The following is a 14,522-nucleotide window of genomic DNA, read 5'->3' on the forward strand; positions in this document are numbered from 1 at the left end:
TTACGCATGACAATGACAACAAACGCAGAAAGCTTTGCTTACATCGATTCGCACATACATAGGATTCGCATAATTTTTTCACTCATTGAATACAGTGCATTCTACGGTGTCATTCTTCGACAGATGGTACCGATTTTCGCGCAATGAGGATTGGAACAAATTGTCTCACCTTCCGGCTGTCACCTTCCTCCTACTGCCAACATTCCTTCCCCTCCATAGTTGCTTAGCTTTTATTGGGTTCGGCTGCTAATCACGAGGTCTCGAGTCGAATCCCAACCATGGCAGCGGTATTTCAATGGGTGTGAAATGCGAAAACCCGCGTACTCAGGGTTAGGCACACGTTAAAAAATCCCAAGTGGTCTAAATTATTCTCGAATCCTCCACTACGGCGTGCCTCATAATGAAATCGTGGTTTTGGCAAGTGAAACCTCATAATGTGTTATGTAACATTCGTTAAGGATATCCTGGGCAGTCGCACAACTCTTGAATACAATTAAGCGACAGGAGTTGTGCGCGAGGTCTTTGAGTATGTGGATAGCCTTTATGGCGTTCGATAGCTGCTAGTCTACATTGCGGCTATATAATAAAGGCGGAACGGCAACATGGTAGAGAATGTGGAGAACACACAAATCCCGCATACATTACTGCACAATAATTTTAAATATCGTTCTTGCTTCACGCACGTGGACAACCGCCATAGGAGACTACTTTGGAAACTAACTGCAAGTACTGTATGTGTCGTACCCAATGGTGTACCTGGCCTGGTGGCCAGTAAATGGAGACGTAATATTGCGAACAGCTTCGGTTATAGCATGCTAGCGGACGACGACACAAATTGAAGTGACTAGTGCAAGAGTGAACAGGGAACACTAAAGACGCTACAAGGACAAGCGCCCAGTTGGATGTTTGCGCTTATCCTTGTCGCCTCTAGTGTCCCGCGTCCACTCTTGCGCTAGTCACTTTAGCATGGAATACCAACTAGCCCGGTCTCACACCCTGCGACGACACAGGAACAGTTTGCTCAACTCTTGTATCGTGACTATTGTGTTAAGGTGAAAAACCAACTTATCCATGTATGTGTCTTAATGCTTAAGCACATCTAGATTTGCAGCTGCGGCGGTAGCCCATGAGTGCGCATTGCAATGTCGCTAGTGAAATAATTGTGTGCACCTTAACGAATTCGATAGTGGAAAATCAAAATCCGTCCACGACGGCGTCTCTAGTAGACGCTGTGCGATGTTCGGACGTTAACAATGTGTGCCGACTGAAGAAAGGCTGCCCCGAAGTACTTCTGACGATTAGGCTAGCTTCTTTACTCCGTAGATTGAAAAAAAAGAAAAAGAAAAGGAAAAGAAAATAAGAAAAAAAAGAACCGCATCAAAAGCCCAGAATCAACCATTGCTCGTCGCGACTAAACGCTCTTAGGATGACGAGTAATTTCTAGGCGACGAGCGAATACGCTTGATCAAGACCACTGATAACACCGGCGGGACAAGCATTGTGGCGAAGTTCAATGCGCAGGGATAGCTTTTATTTTTTTTTATTTTGTTTGGTTGACGTCATCACGCGTCACCGCGGGAAGTTTGAAAAGTTTAAGGTTAGTACGCCACGTGGTGGCACTCACGCGAACTAAACCCTCATGTCCAGAAAAGCTGGATACGTCTTGTATCTGTTTGTTTATTGCTTCCATCTCTTTTTCGTGCTTTTGCTCACGCTTACGCTCAAGTTCTTGATTCTCACGCTCACGCTCTTGATGCTCACGCTCCCGTTCATCCTCACGGTCTTGACGCTCACGCTCACGTTCTTGACGCTCACGCTCCCGTGTTTCTTGTATCACTTCCCAAGCAATCTTCATGCTTTCATCACTATTGCCACTCTTTTCAATTGCCTTTATGATAGCTGGCTTTTTCATCTTTTCGTCCGCCTCAACTCCCAACTCGTCGCACAACCACAACAAGTCTGACTTCGTCAACCCATGACAGCTGCCCCGACTGGTGGTTAGCACTGTTTTCCTTAAATAATTTGTGCAAACACACAATATGCAACAAATGCCCGATTCCTAGAAGTATCAAAATAAACTCGCAACATTTGAAGCCTGGCAAATCAAAATGAAAAACCACGCGCTCACTTACGGATGCAGCACCACGCCATCTGGTTGATCGGTCCGCTATTCCCGGTTCCTCAGGACTCCCTGGATAGAAGGATCGTTTTTCTTCGCTATTCCCAGTTCCTCAGGACCTCTGTTCACGAAAGCTCTTTCATATCGGTGTTCCCGGTTCCTCAGGACTCACTGGGTCGAAGGCTCTTTCTTCTTCGCTGTACCCGGTTGCTTAGGACTTCTTTGGACGAAGGTTTATCCCACCACTGCCACCAATTATTGGATCAGGAGGACAATCCCACCACTTTCCACCAATTATAGGATCTTGCCGTTGAGTGCGGGAGTTGGCCGACGTTGAGGAGGATATTGAGATGAAAACTGGAGCTTTATTTAGATTCTTTACAGTAAAAGATGAAGTAATTAATAGTCGCAAAGTGATTGATGGCCGGCAGCAAATCGGACGCTGCGGCACGTGACAAGAAGCCCGAAAGAGATGAATGACGGAATGCTAGTTATTGCATGTGGAGGACAATCCCAATGCTGTCCACCGTTTATTGGATCTTGTCATTGAGTGCGGGAGTTCGCCGACGTTCAGGAGGATTTTGAGATGAGAACTGGAGGTTTATGTCCATTATTTACAGTAAAAACATGAAGTAATTAACAGTCCTAAACGCATTGATGGCCAGCAGCAAATCGGACGCTGCGGCCCGTGGCAAGAAACCTGGAAGAAATGAAAGAAGGAATTCTCTTCGCTGCTCCTTGTCTCTGGCTTTTAACCCCTTCGGTTTCTCGGCGTAGCGTAATTCTCCTCCAATGGTAGGCGCCCGTGCGAGTGCAGTCACATTCGGCTTAGGGGGTCGCTCCATGGGCTTCACTGTCCGAGGGATGTCTCCGGGTTTGCAAGCGTTCAGCCGGGGGAGACGGGTTGTTGGCGAACGAGCTTTCTGAGCTACAAAGTAGCTTTGCTCGCAACCAGGAACTACTACCTTGAACCGTGCCAGGCTCCTCTTGCACTTTCGCAAAGAGTCAAGCAGTGGGACAATAGCTCCCGTGCGGCGCACGAGACGGGGGCCGCCAACTTGTCTGGACGTGCGGCGCCTCGGGTGGGGTTGGCCAACTTGTCTGACAGGTGCAGAAACATGTTAGACCCGCTTCTGTACATCTTAATTGAGGGCGACGGCGATTCGATGTGGTCTGGCGAACTCGAAGGATGCCAGGAAAAAAGTCCGTATCGAACAGTAGATACGCCTTACAAACTCACAGGCTACAATTCGTAAATTAGGACATGTGTCATGAGTAATTAAAAGTTATCCTGCATAATTATATTATTTAGCATTTGGATTTCTCGTTGAAGTAATGGCCGTCTCATCGATCAATGGTTAGTATTGTACTATATGCCACAAGCCATGTTGAAAAACTTCTTGCAGCTAAAGAAGCACCCTGTATTGATTGAATGCAAACGCATTACCGTCGACAGCCATCGTGAGATGCGTTCCGTCGCAATTTTTTTCTTGGCGACCGCACAGCGGACTCCTGAGGTGCTGAACATATGCTGAAGCTCTTATTTCAACGCAGCCGATTCAAGCAACATGCTCTGATCTTTGCGAAAGCAAGGTTTAGCAGCGTCAGTGAGGTAGAATGCGACGTTTCGAAGCTTGTGAACATCATCCCGCAGGTAAAACTTACTCAATCGCGTATAATTGCCCCGAGTCTTCAACAACTGAAGCCAGTAAACATGGCTTAGGCGCGGTGCCGAGTGCTGGCGATCCATGAGGGAGCGGCCAGTAGAGCAGAGGCAGTAACACCGGATGGTACTGGCGGTGCCTCGTGAGGAATGGCGGCGGAAAGGCGGTGCAGGCGGGGACCTGATGGAAGCTCCAGAGAAGCTCGAAGCCATAGAGGCTCAAGGGATTGAACGCAACCTCCACAACCTGTGCGACTGCTGCTACATCGACATTTTATTCAGCATATATATATATATATATATATATATATATATATATTGAAATACCACGGTCGAGACGACGCTTTATTCCAAAAAGGAAAAATGGCGCCGATGCAAAAACGAACACGAGCCGATGATTGATGATGACTTTGTACAGATGAAGATGAAGTGCGCATAAATGCTTACACTAATTTCCCCCGTGGACGGAAGCGGCCAGCCTGGCCGCACAATAGACAGTGGAACGGAGATGAAAGGGCTTCAGGCGAGAAACGTGCACGATCTCCGTTCCACGGCAGCGTCGGTCAGTTGGGGCCTCAACAGGTGTAACGCGATAGTTCACTGGCGAGGTCTGCTCTACGACTTTGTAGGGGCAAATATATTGCGACTCAAGCTTCTCACATAAACCAGGTGTTCGTGCAGGTGTCCATAGGAGTACAACGTCACCAGGGCGGTAGGAAACGACGCGATGAGAGGCATCGTACCGATGTTTGCGATCGCCTTGGCTGGCTACAGTGTTCATAAGGGCGCGACGACGACATTGGGCAAGACGAGACACAAACTGGTCGCAAATGAATGGTGAAGCGTTGACGGGGCCAGAGAAGAAAGAAACGTCGAATGATGAGGTTGGGTGGCGGCCGTATACTAAGAAAAACGGAGAGTATCCGGTGGTTCGTTGAACAGACGTGTTGTACGCAAATGTTACAAATGGGAGAATCGCATCCCAGTTACGATGATCAGGTTGAATATACATGGATAGCATGTCACAAAGCGTGCGATGAAATCGCTCTGTTAGGCCGTTGGTTTGAGGGTGGTAGCTAGACGTTGTCTTGTGCACGGTGTTGGACGCTTGCAGAACTTGATTAAGAGTGCTTGAAAGAAATGCCTTGCCTCGGTCGCTCAAAAGAACGTGAGGCGCCCCGTGACGTAAGTAGACAGCCTGCAAGAAGAAGGCCGCTACTTCTGAGGCAGCTCCTGAGCGTATTGAGGCTGTTTCAGCGTTACGGGTCAAATGGTCAACAGCAGTGACGATCCATCTGTTGCCGTCTGGAGTAGGTGGGAGAGGCCCGAAAAGGTCAATGCCGACGACAGAGAAGGGTTGTGCTGGACAAGGAAGTGGTTGTAGGGTCCCGACCGGAGCAGTAGTAGGTCGCTTACGGTGTTGGCAAAGCGTGCACGAGGCAACATATCTAGCTATGCTCGTGGAAAGGCCTGGCCAATAGAATCGACTGCGTATGCGCTCGTGTGTTTTGTGGTAACCCAAGTGGCCTGACATAGGGTCATCGTGTGAGGCCTGCAGAACTGCAGCGCGAAGAGAGCGCGGTAGAACGGGAACCCATCGATGGCCTTCCGGGTGAAAATGTACCGGTAGAGCACGTCGTCCTCAAACTTTAATAGTTTGAGCAGTTTCCGTAGCGTGGCATTGGGTGGAGATGAACCACCGCTAAGGCGATTGATGATACCATGGCAATAGGAATCGGCGCGCTGGTGAGTGGAAATCACTGTAGGGCGGTTTGATGGAGTCAAGGAAGAAATCGGTGTAATAGACGAAGCGTCCTCCGTGCGGTCAATTTGACACGGTGATGTGATGTGCTCCGATGATGGTGGTAATGGGCATCGTGAAAGAGCATCGGCATCTTGGTGCTTCCGTCCGGACTTACATATGACATCGAAATCATATGCTTGTAATCGGAGTATCCAGCGGCCAAGGCACCCAGACAAGTTTTTGATCGTCGACAACCAACATAGGGCATGGTGGTCGGTCACAACCGTGAAATGTCGACCGTGGAGATATAGACGAAATTTGTGAATTGACCAGACAACAGCCAAACACTCTTGTTCGGTTATCGAGTACTTCTTTTCCGCGGAAGTGAGAGTGCGGCTTGCATATGCAACAACCTTTTCGCAAAATTCGTGGTCGTGCTGCAGCGGTACGGCTCCAATTCCGTGACCGCTGGCGTCAGTATGCAGTAATGTGGGCGCCTTGTAATCAAAATGACAAAGAACAGGTGGGGATGTTAGTGCGCGCTTGAGTTCTTGGAACGCGGCTTCACACTGATCGTTCCAATCGAAGGAACTGGAACTAGAAAGGAGCTTGTGGAGGGGCGAGGCAGTGCTGGCAAAGTTCCGAATAAAACGTCGAAAGTATGAGGCGAGTCCAATGAAGCTGCGCAGTTCTTTTGCACGAAGTGGGCGTGGAAAGTTGAGCACCGCGGCAATTTCATCCGGATCGGGCTGGATGCCGTCTTTGCTAACGAGATGACCCAGGACTCTAATCGTTGTGCTAGCGAAACGGCACTTCTTCGTGTTTAGTTGAAGTCCGGCATCAGAAAGGCATATGAGCACTTCATCTAAGCGTTGCAGATGATCAGTGAAAGTCGAGGAAAACACGACGATGTCGCCGAGGTAACATAGACAAGTTTTCCACTTGAGGCCGCGAAGAACAGTGTCGATAATTCTTTCAAATGTGGCGGGAGCATTGCATAGACCGAAAGGCATCACATTAAACTCATAAAGACCATCCGGAGTAGAAAAGGCGGTCTTTTCTTTGTGCGCTTCGTGCATTGGAATTTGCCAATATCCGGAGCGAAGATCAAGGCTGGAAAAGTATTGCGCGCCTTGCAACGAATCAAGGGCGTCATCGATACGGGGCATTGGATATACATCCTTACGGGTGATCTTGTTTAGCGCACGGTAGTCAACACAAAATCGTACCGATCCATCCTTCTTCTGCACTAAAACGACGGGTCATGACCAAGCACTGGCGGAGGGACGTATGACGTTTCGTTTCAGCATATCGGCGACGTTATCCTCGATGATTTTGCGTTCGGCCAAAGAGACTCGGTAGGGACGACGGCGTACAATAGTCTGGCCATCGGTGTCGATACGATGGAAGGCAACGGATGTCTGTCCGAGTGACGAAGTATCCATATCAAAAGAGGCCTGGTGCTTCATAAGCAATTTTAGCAACGCTTCATGTTGAGCAGCAGTAAGGTCAGGACTTATCACGGAAGCAAGGGCAGATGAAGCAGATTTGTCCTGTTGAGGAAGACCTTGCGAGGCGGCAAGAGGAAGCAGGGAGACTGGTTGAGTATCCACATAACAGGTCGCTGCGGAGCCTTGAGGTAGGAGGATTGTCTCAGTGGTCGCGTTTAAAGCGATGATTAACGCAGAGCTTTCTTTGAACCGCACCAGGCAGGAAGCGAAGGAAATCCCACGACCAAGACAGCGACCGTAAGGAGTGATGAACACGTCGCCATTGGTGATGTCTGTAGAAAAGAGACTTATGACTTGCTCGTGGCCGGGAGGCAGTACCGAATCGGCAGCAATGAGAAAACGCAGTCGTGGCTCATCGGCACTCCCGCTGCAATGAACTGTCTCGGTCATATGGACTACACGTTGACGGCAAGAGATTAAAGCGGACGCTGACGAGAGAAAGTCCCAACCAAAAATTAATTCATGAGCGCACGGGAATAAAATCGCGAACTTAATGTGATGACGGATACCATCAATGAAGACGCGTGCTGTACATTGGGCTGATGGTCGAATGATTGCTCCATTAGCCCCTATCAGGGATGATCCAATATAAGGCGTCTTCACTTTCCGCAGACGAGAGCACAGGTCTGCACGCATAACAGATATAGTAGCTCCCGTGTCAATCAGACCTTACAAAGGCACACCCTCCACAGACACCAACAACATGTTAGAAGGACGTTCAGGAGGACTTGGAGCACTTCGCGGCGATGCAGTTTTCCCTCCAAAAACTGCACTGGTTAGTTTTCCGGTCGCTGGACATGGAGTTTGGAGACAGGGCGAAATGGCGAAACAGAACGTCGGAGCGGCGATGGGGAGCGGCGTCTCGGGGCACGTGTGTTGGAGAAGTCGGCCGGAGATGGAGATCGGCGAACGGGGGGATTATCGTCATAAGTGCGGTAAACGCGAGAAGGTGGCTCATCGCGTTCAAAGGCCGCGTAACCACGACGTTCGTCTTGTTGGCGGCGTCGGCAAAACCGGGAGATATGTCCTCGAAAGCCGCAGTAGTAGCAGATAGGTCGCGATGAATTCATGCCAGAGTAGTAAGGCGGGTTCGGAGCTCGGGTGACTAAAGGTGCCAGGTGATCGTGAACAGGCGCAGGTGGTGTGATTGGCGACGGCGCGGCTGGCATTGCAGCAATCAGGGCGTAAGAAGCCGGTTGTGGGCAAGGAGAAGCGTTGGTATGCTGGGCGTTCTGCAGGGAGGCCAATTCTTCCTTAATAATACCGCGCAGGTCAGTAGAAGCAGGTTGGACGTGAGCGCTGCTGCAAGGGGGTGAGCCATGCGCTTGCAATTCCTCCCGAATTATTGCTCGAATGATAGACCGGAGCTCAATACTGTTTGCCAGGGGGTTGTCGGAAAAGTCCGGTTGCAAGCGGATTGATTGCAGGTCGTCGAGGCACTGACAGACGGAGACGACGTCCGACACCGTCGAAGGGTTTTGAGCGGCGACTGCGTTGAAGGCAGTAGATCCGATACCCTTAAGAAGTTGTCGCACGCGATCAGGTTCTGGCATGGCACTGTCGACACGGCGGCAAAGCGCGAGGATGTCCTCAATGTACGAGGTATACGACTCGCCATAATGCTGGACGCGCTCAGACAGCCTCTCGTTCGCAACTTCCGAACGAACCATGGGTGTGCCGAAAATCCACCGTAGCTGCTCCCTGAAAGACGACCAATCACGGAAGTCTCTCTTATGATTCAGGAACCATGTCTTGGCTACTTGAGAGACGTAAAATGGCACGTTGTTTAACCTCGATGTCTCGTTCCAGTTGTTGTATTCGCTGACACGATCGTAGTTGTCGAGCCAGTCTTCAACGTCCTCACCAGGCAAGCCAGAGAAGATTTCAGGATACCGGTTGTTGGCAGGGCTCGGAGTGGGGGTGGTTGGCACTTGAACCGAGATGGTGGACGCTGCGGTCTGTTCTTGCGACATGGCGGCCTCTTGGCGTAAGCGGCGTCCCGAACGTAGCTCCAGGAGAGATCTTGAAGTAGATTGAGGTCGAAGGGATCTTAAAGCGCCTCCACCACTTGAAATACCACGGTCGAGAAGACGCTTTATTCCAAAAAGGCAAAATGGCGCCGGTGCAAAAACGAACACGAACCGATGATTGATGATGACTTTGTACAGATGAAGATGAAGTCCGCATAAATGCTTACAATATATATATATATATATATATAGCTGGCGGACAGCTGCCACAATCAGCGACCTGACCCAAGGTCCAGGAGGTTGAGCGGGGACTCAGAGGACGGAGGACCGAAGAGGACACTCCACCACTTGTGACGCAGCAGTTATCACGACGTTTATTACGAGTCGGAGATGCGGCGAACCGACCACGCCCAAAGCACAGATCTCACTCAAGAGAAAGCTCCACTAATTATGGAGGTATTTCACAGGAGTGGTGACCTGTTCATTATCTCTCTTTGTCCCAAAAAGAGCTAAGCCTTTACATAAAAGTAATCCATGGGTTTCTCCTGAGTTAATACATTTAAAACGTCAGCTACGTCGTGCGCGGCAACGAAAACCAAAAAATCCCGAGAGAATATCGGCCCTTAGCACTCAAGTTCGCCAGACATTAAGAGCGTCTAAAAGGTCTTTTTTCGCTACAACACTGACTAATTACCTTAAAACATCACCTCAAAAATTTGGGTGATACGTTGTCCGATCAAAGCCTTCAATCAATGAAATAGCTGTAAATGATACCGTGTGCAATAAATCCCCAAATTATTGCCCAAGAATTCAACACTTTTTTCGGTTCTGTATTTAGCCGAAGAGATGAGAGTGCTGCAATAGATTTAGAATGCGAGGACCATACTCATGATAGCATTTTTATCTCTAAAGTAGGTATAGTGGACATGTTTCTAAAATTGGACTTAAAAAAGTCTCCTGGTCCTTACAAAATACCGAATGAGTATTTAAAGCAATACTGTGAATGGATTGCATGCTTCTTGGTTAAAATCTTTTCTCTGTCAATAATAAATAGTGCATTACCAAGTCAATTATTATTAGCGAGGATTGTGTCTGTTTATAAGGCTGGAGACAGGCTAGACATTAGGAACTACCGTCCGATTTCCATAACTTGTACGGCTTGCAAAATCTTAGAGCATATAATTAGTAAACAGTTAGTAGAATATATTGAAAAAAGTAACGTTTTTTACAACAAACCACATGGTTTTCGAAGGCGTCTGTCAACTGTCACGCAATTATTTGAAACAATACACAGTTTTGCAGAAGCCCTTAATTGTCGCCAACAAGTTGATGGCATCGCTCTGGATTTATCAAAGGCATTTGACAGGGTTAGCCATAGCAAGCTAATTGAAAAGCTTTATGGGTATAATGTAAATTCAAAAATTATTAACTGGATTCAGGCTTACTTACACAACAGACAACAGTTTGTTGAAATAAATGGCGAGTGCTCCTCTTTCCTTCTTGTATCATCAGGTGTACCTCAGGGCTCGGTCTTGGGTCCAATTTTGTTCCTAGTGTATATTAATGATATCGCAACTGATGTACATCGTATGATTGAAATGCGGTTGTTTGCGGATGACTGCCTCTTATTTTGCCGCGTTAAGACTGTTTCTGATCGAGAACGACTAAATGATGTTTTATGTCGAATGGTGTGAAAAATGGCATATGCAAATCAATTTTGATAAATCTGTTTGCACGACAGTTACGAATAAGAAAACTGCATTGATGTTTTCATACGCTGTAAATAATAATGTAAATAAGCGTTCCACAAAGCTGAAATATCTTGGCGTAACAATCACTAGTAACCTCAACTGGTATGAACACGTCAAAAGCATATGTGGATCAGCCCAGTGCAAGCTTGGTTTGTTACGGCATAAATTGAGAGATGCTGCACCAGATATTAAACTTAAGGCATACTCTACGATTGTCAGACCAAATTTAGAGTATGCTTGTATCATTTGCGACCCTCATCAACAATACATAACAGATAAATTAGAGCACATTCAGCGAATGGTGGTTAGGTTTATTTTTTCTGATTGCGACAAAACGCACTCGGTAACTTCCATGCTCGCCAGGGCTGGTCTCACTACGTTGGCTGTGCGCAGGAAAATCGCGCGCCTTAAGTTTTTATATCAACTCTATCACAATACGCTGAACCTCAATTCCAGTTTGTATTTGAAGCCTCCTGGAAGGATTTCGCACCGAACTAACCACAATTACGTTATAATGCCTTATGTGCCAAGAGTTGATGTCTTCAAGCACTCTTTCCTTGTCAGGACAATTGTTGAGTGGAATACCTTGAATTCTTGTGTGTTTCCGAGCAATAACATGGTTGACTCTTTTGAAGAAAACTTGACTGCGTTCGTTGCGTGAACTTTGTGCTCTGTATTCCCACCCTGTAACAGCCCGGCACGGTTCACGGTATTAGAAATAAATAAATAAACTAACGATGGTGGAGAAGAACCCAATGCGAACCTCACGTCATGATGATCATGCACAGATGACAAAAAATAGCTTAATGAGCGCCCACAATATATATGTATCTATATATATATGTATATATATATATATACATATTGTAAGGGGGCTTTATTCGGCTCGTATAGCAGCAGCGACAAACTCAGCACCAAGACAGCGAACTGGGTGTGCGCCACACGGTGGCAACGGGCTTTTCAGCCTGATGATCTTCATTGTCACAATCACGCCCGGAATTGAAGGGTAGCCATCCTGGCGACCGAGCCCCGTCGCTCCTATTCGCCGACTCTCTTCGGACGCCGCTCCCAGCCGGAAAACTAGACGATGCAGCGCCTCGAGGGGACGCTGCATTGCTCCCTACGCCACCAAATCCTCTTCTGACGTTACCCACTCATCTGAACCTTCTTGACGTGCAAGTCGACGGTGTTTCTGTGTATGCACTCATAGACACTGGGGCGCATTTGTCCGTACTGAGCGCTGACCTTCGTAACCAGCTCAAGAAAATTATCACGCCTGCCACGACGCCTGTTGTCCGTGTCGTCGATGGCGGAACAGCCCCCGTAATTGGTATGTGTACCACCCGCGTCTGCTTCGGCGATCGCTCAACAATCGTGCTATTCACAGTCATCGCCCACTGTCCCCACGACATCATCCTCGGCTTAGACTTCCTCTCCGCACATTCTGCTCTCATCGATTGTTCTGCCAGTACTATCCGCCTTGACCTGCCTGTTCTGGATCCTGCTGAACCACACCCCAGTCGCCTCAGTTCCGTCGACTTCGTTCGCTTGCCACCTTCGGCACTGACCTACGTTGACCTAGTGTCATCCCCACCAGTCCCCCGACGGTCACTACATCGCGGCTCCTATGCGAGACGTCCTCCTTACACACGGGATCACAGTACCTCATACAGTTTTATCTATTACGGCGAATTGCGTCTGCCTGCCAGTGGTCAACTTTGGCTTGACGACACAAGTGCTGCCACGCGGGATGTCTCTGGTCCAGCTTTGCTCATCCGAGGATCACTCAGTAGCATCCATTGCAGTAGACGACACTTCATCCGATACTCCTCTACCATCGCAGTCGGCAAATTGTACCATCGCTGACTTACAGAAAATGATTGCGCCCGACTTGTCGTCCGAGCACGCTCGTGAACTCTACCGCGTTCTCTTTTCCTACCACGATATTTTTCACTTTAACGATCGTCCTTTGGACCAAGCTACAGCTGTCAAACATCGCATTAAACCGGCCATGCCACTCCTATTCATCGCCGCCCGTATCGAGTGTCACCAGCTGAGCGTCAAGTTATTCACGCAGAAGTTCGCAAACTGCTTGCCAAGAACATTATTGAACCATCATATAGTCCATGGGTGTCACCTGTTGTACTGGTCAAAAAGAAGGATGGCTCTTGGCGCTTTTGCGTGGACTATCGGCACCTTAACAGGGTTACCAAAAAGGACGTGTATCCCCTACCTCGGATTGATGATGCCCTTGACTGCCTCCACGGTGCTCGCTATTTCTCCTCTATTGACCTTCGCTCCGGCTACTGGCAGATTGCCGTGGACGATCTCGACCGCGAGAAGACTGCTTTTGTAACACCCGACGGTAGTTATCAATTCAAAGTGATGCCGTTCGGTCTATGTAACGCCCCTGCCACTTTTGAACGCATGATGGACTCCCTTCTTCACGGTTTCAAATGGTCCACGTGCCTATGCTACTTCGACGACGTTATCGTATTCTCCCCAACGTTCGCTACGCACCTCGAGCGCCTCTCAGCAGTCCAGGACGTTTTTCGTCGAGCCGGTCTGCAACTCAACGCATCGAAGTGTCAATTCAGCTGTCGCCAGATTACCGTCCTTGGACATCTCGTTGAAGCGAACGGAGTGCAATCGGACCCAGGCAAGATCCATGCTGTTGCGCACTTACCTGTTCCGAAGTGTGTCAAGGATGTGCGCAGATTCATCGGCCTTTGTTCGTACTTCCGCCGTTTCGTGAGAAATTTTGCCGCCATAGCACGACCACTAACCGAGCTTTTGAAAAAAGACGCCCTTTTCCAGTAGGGCGATAACGAGGCCTCTGCATTCTCACATCATCGACATTCTCACAACGTCTCCCTTTCTGGCCCATTTCGATCCTTCTGCGCCTACCGAAGTCCGTGCTGATGCCAGCGGTCATGCAATTGGCGCAGTAGTGGCACAACGCCAGCGTGCCCACAACCGTGCTATCGCTTACGCTAGCAGGCTCCTCGCACCCACGGAGCGCAACTATTCCATCACTGAGCGTGAGTGTCTGGCCCTAGTTTGGGCGGTTGCGAAATTCCGCCAATACTTATATGGCCGACCCTTTTCCGTTGTCACACACCATCACGCGCTTTGCTGGTTATGCTCACTGAAAGATCCTACAGGAAGACTTGGTCGCTGGGCCTTACGCCTCCAAGAATATTCGTATACTGTCACCTATAAATCTGGCCGACTACACAAGGACGCCGACTGCCTGTCTCGCTACCCGGTCGACGAGCCTGATGACCCCGACAGTAGTAGCGCCAACGGCATTTTCTCTGTGCCTGCCTTCGCTAACATCGCCGATGAGCAGTACCGAGACCTATCGCTGCGAGCACTTATCGAGCGTATGCGCTCTACAGCTACCGACGCATCCGTTCGCCGATATGTCCTCCAGGGCGGCATTCTGTATTGAAGGAACTTCCTCCCTGACGGCTCTGATCTTCTTCTTGTTGTGCCAATGTAGCTACGACAGACTGTGCTCTTTGAGATGCATGACGCACCCTTTCCAGGACATCTTGGGGTAACCCGCACGTACGACCGCGTCCGCCGCCGCTTCTATTGGCCTTGTCTCGCTCGCTCCGTTCGACGCTATGTTGCTGCCTGTGATCCCTGCCAGCGTCGGAAAACACCTCAGGTCCTACCTGCCGGTCATCTCCAGCCGATCACCGTCCCTGTGGAACCGTTCTTTCGTGTTGGATTAGACCTGCTCGGTCCCTTTCCCA

Source organism: Dermacentor andersoni, chromosome 5, assembly GCF_023375885.2.
Source record: "Dermacentor andersoni chromosome 5, qqDerAnde1_hic_scaffold, whole genome shotgun sequence".
NCBI classification, from domain to species: domain Eukaryota; kingdom Metazoa; phylum Arthropoda; class Arachnida; order Ixodida; family Ixodidae; genus Dermacentor; species Dermacentor andersoni.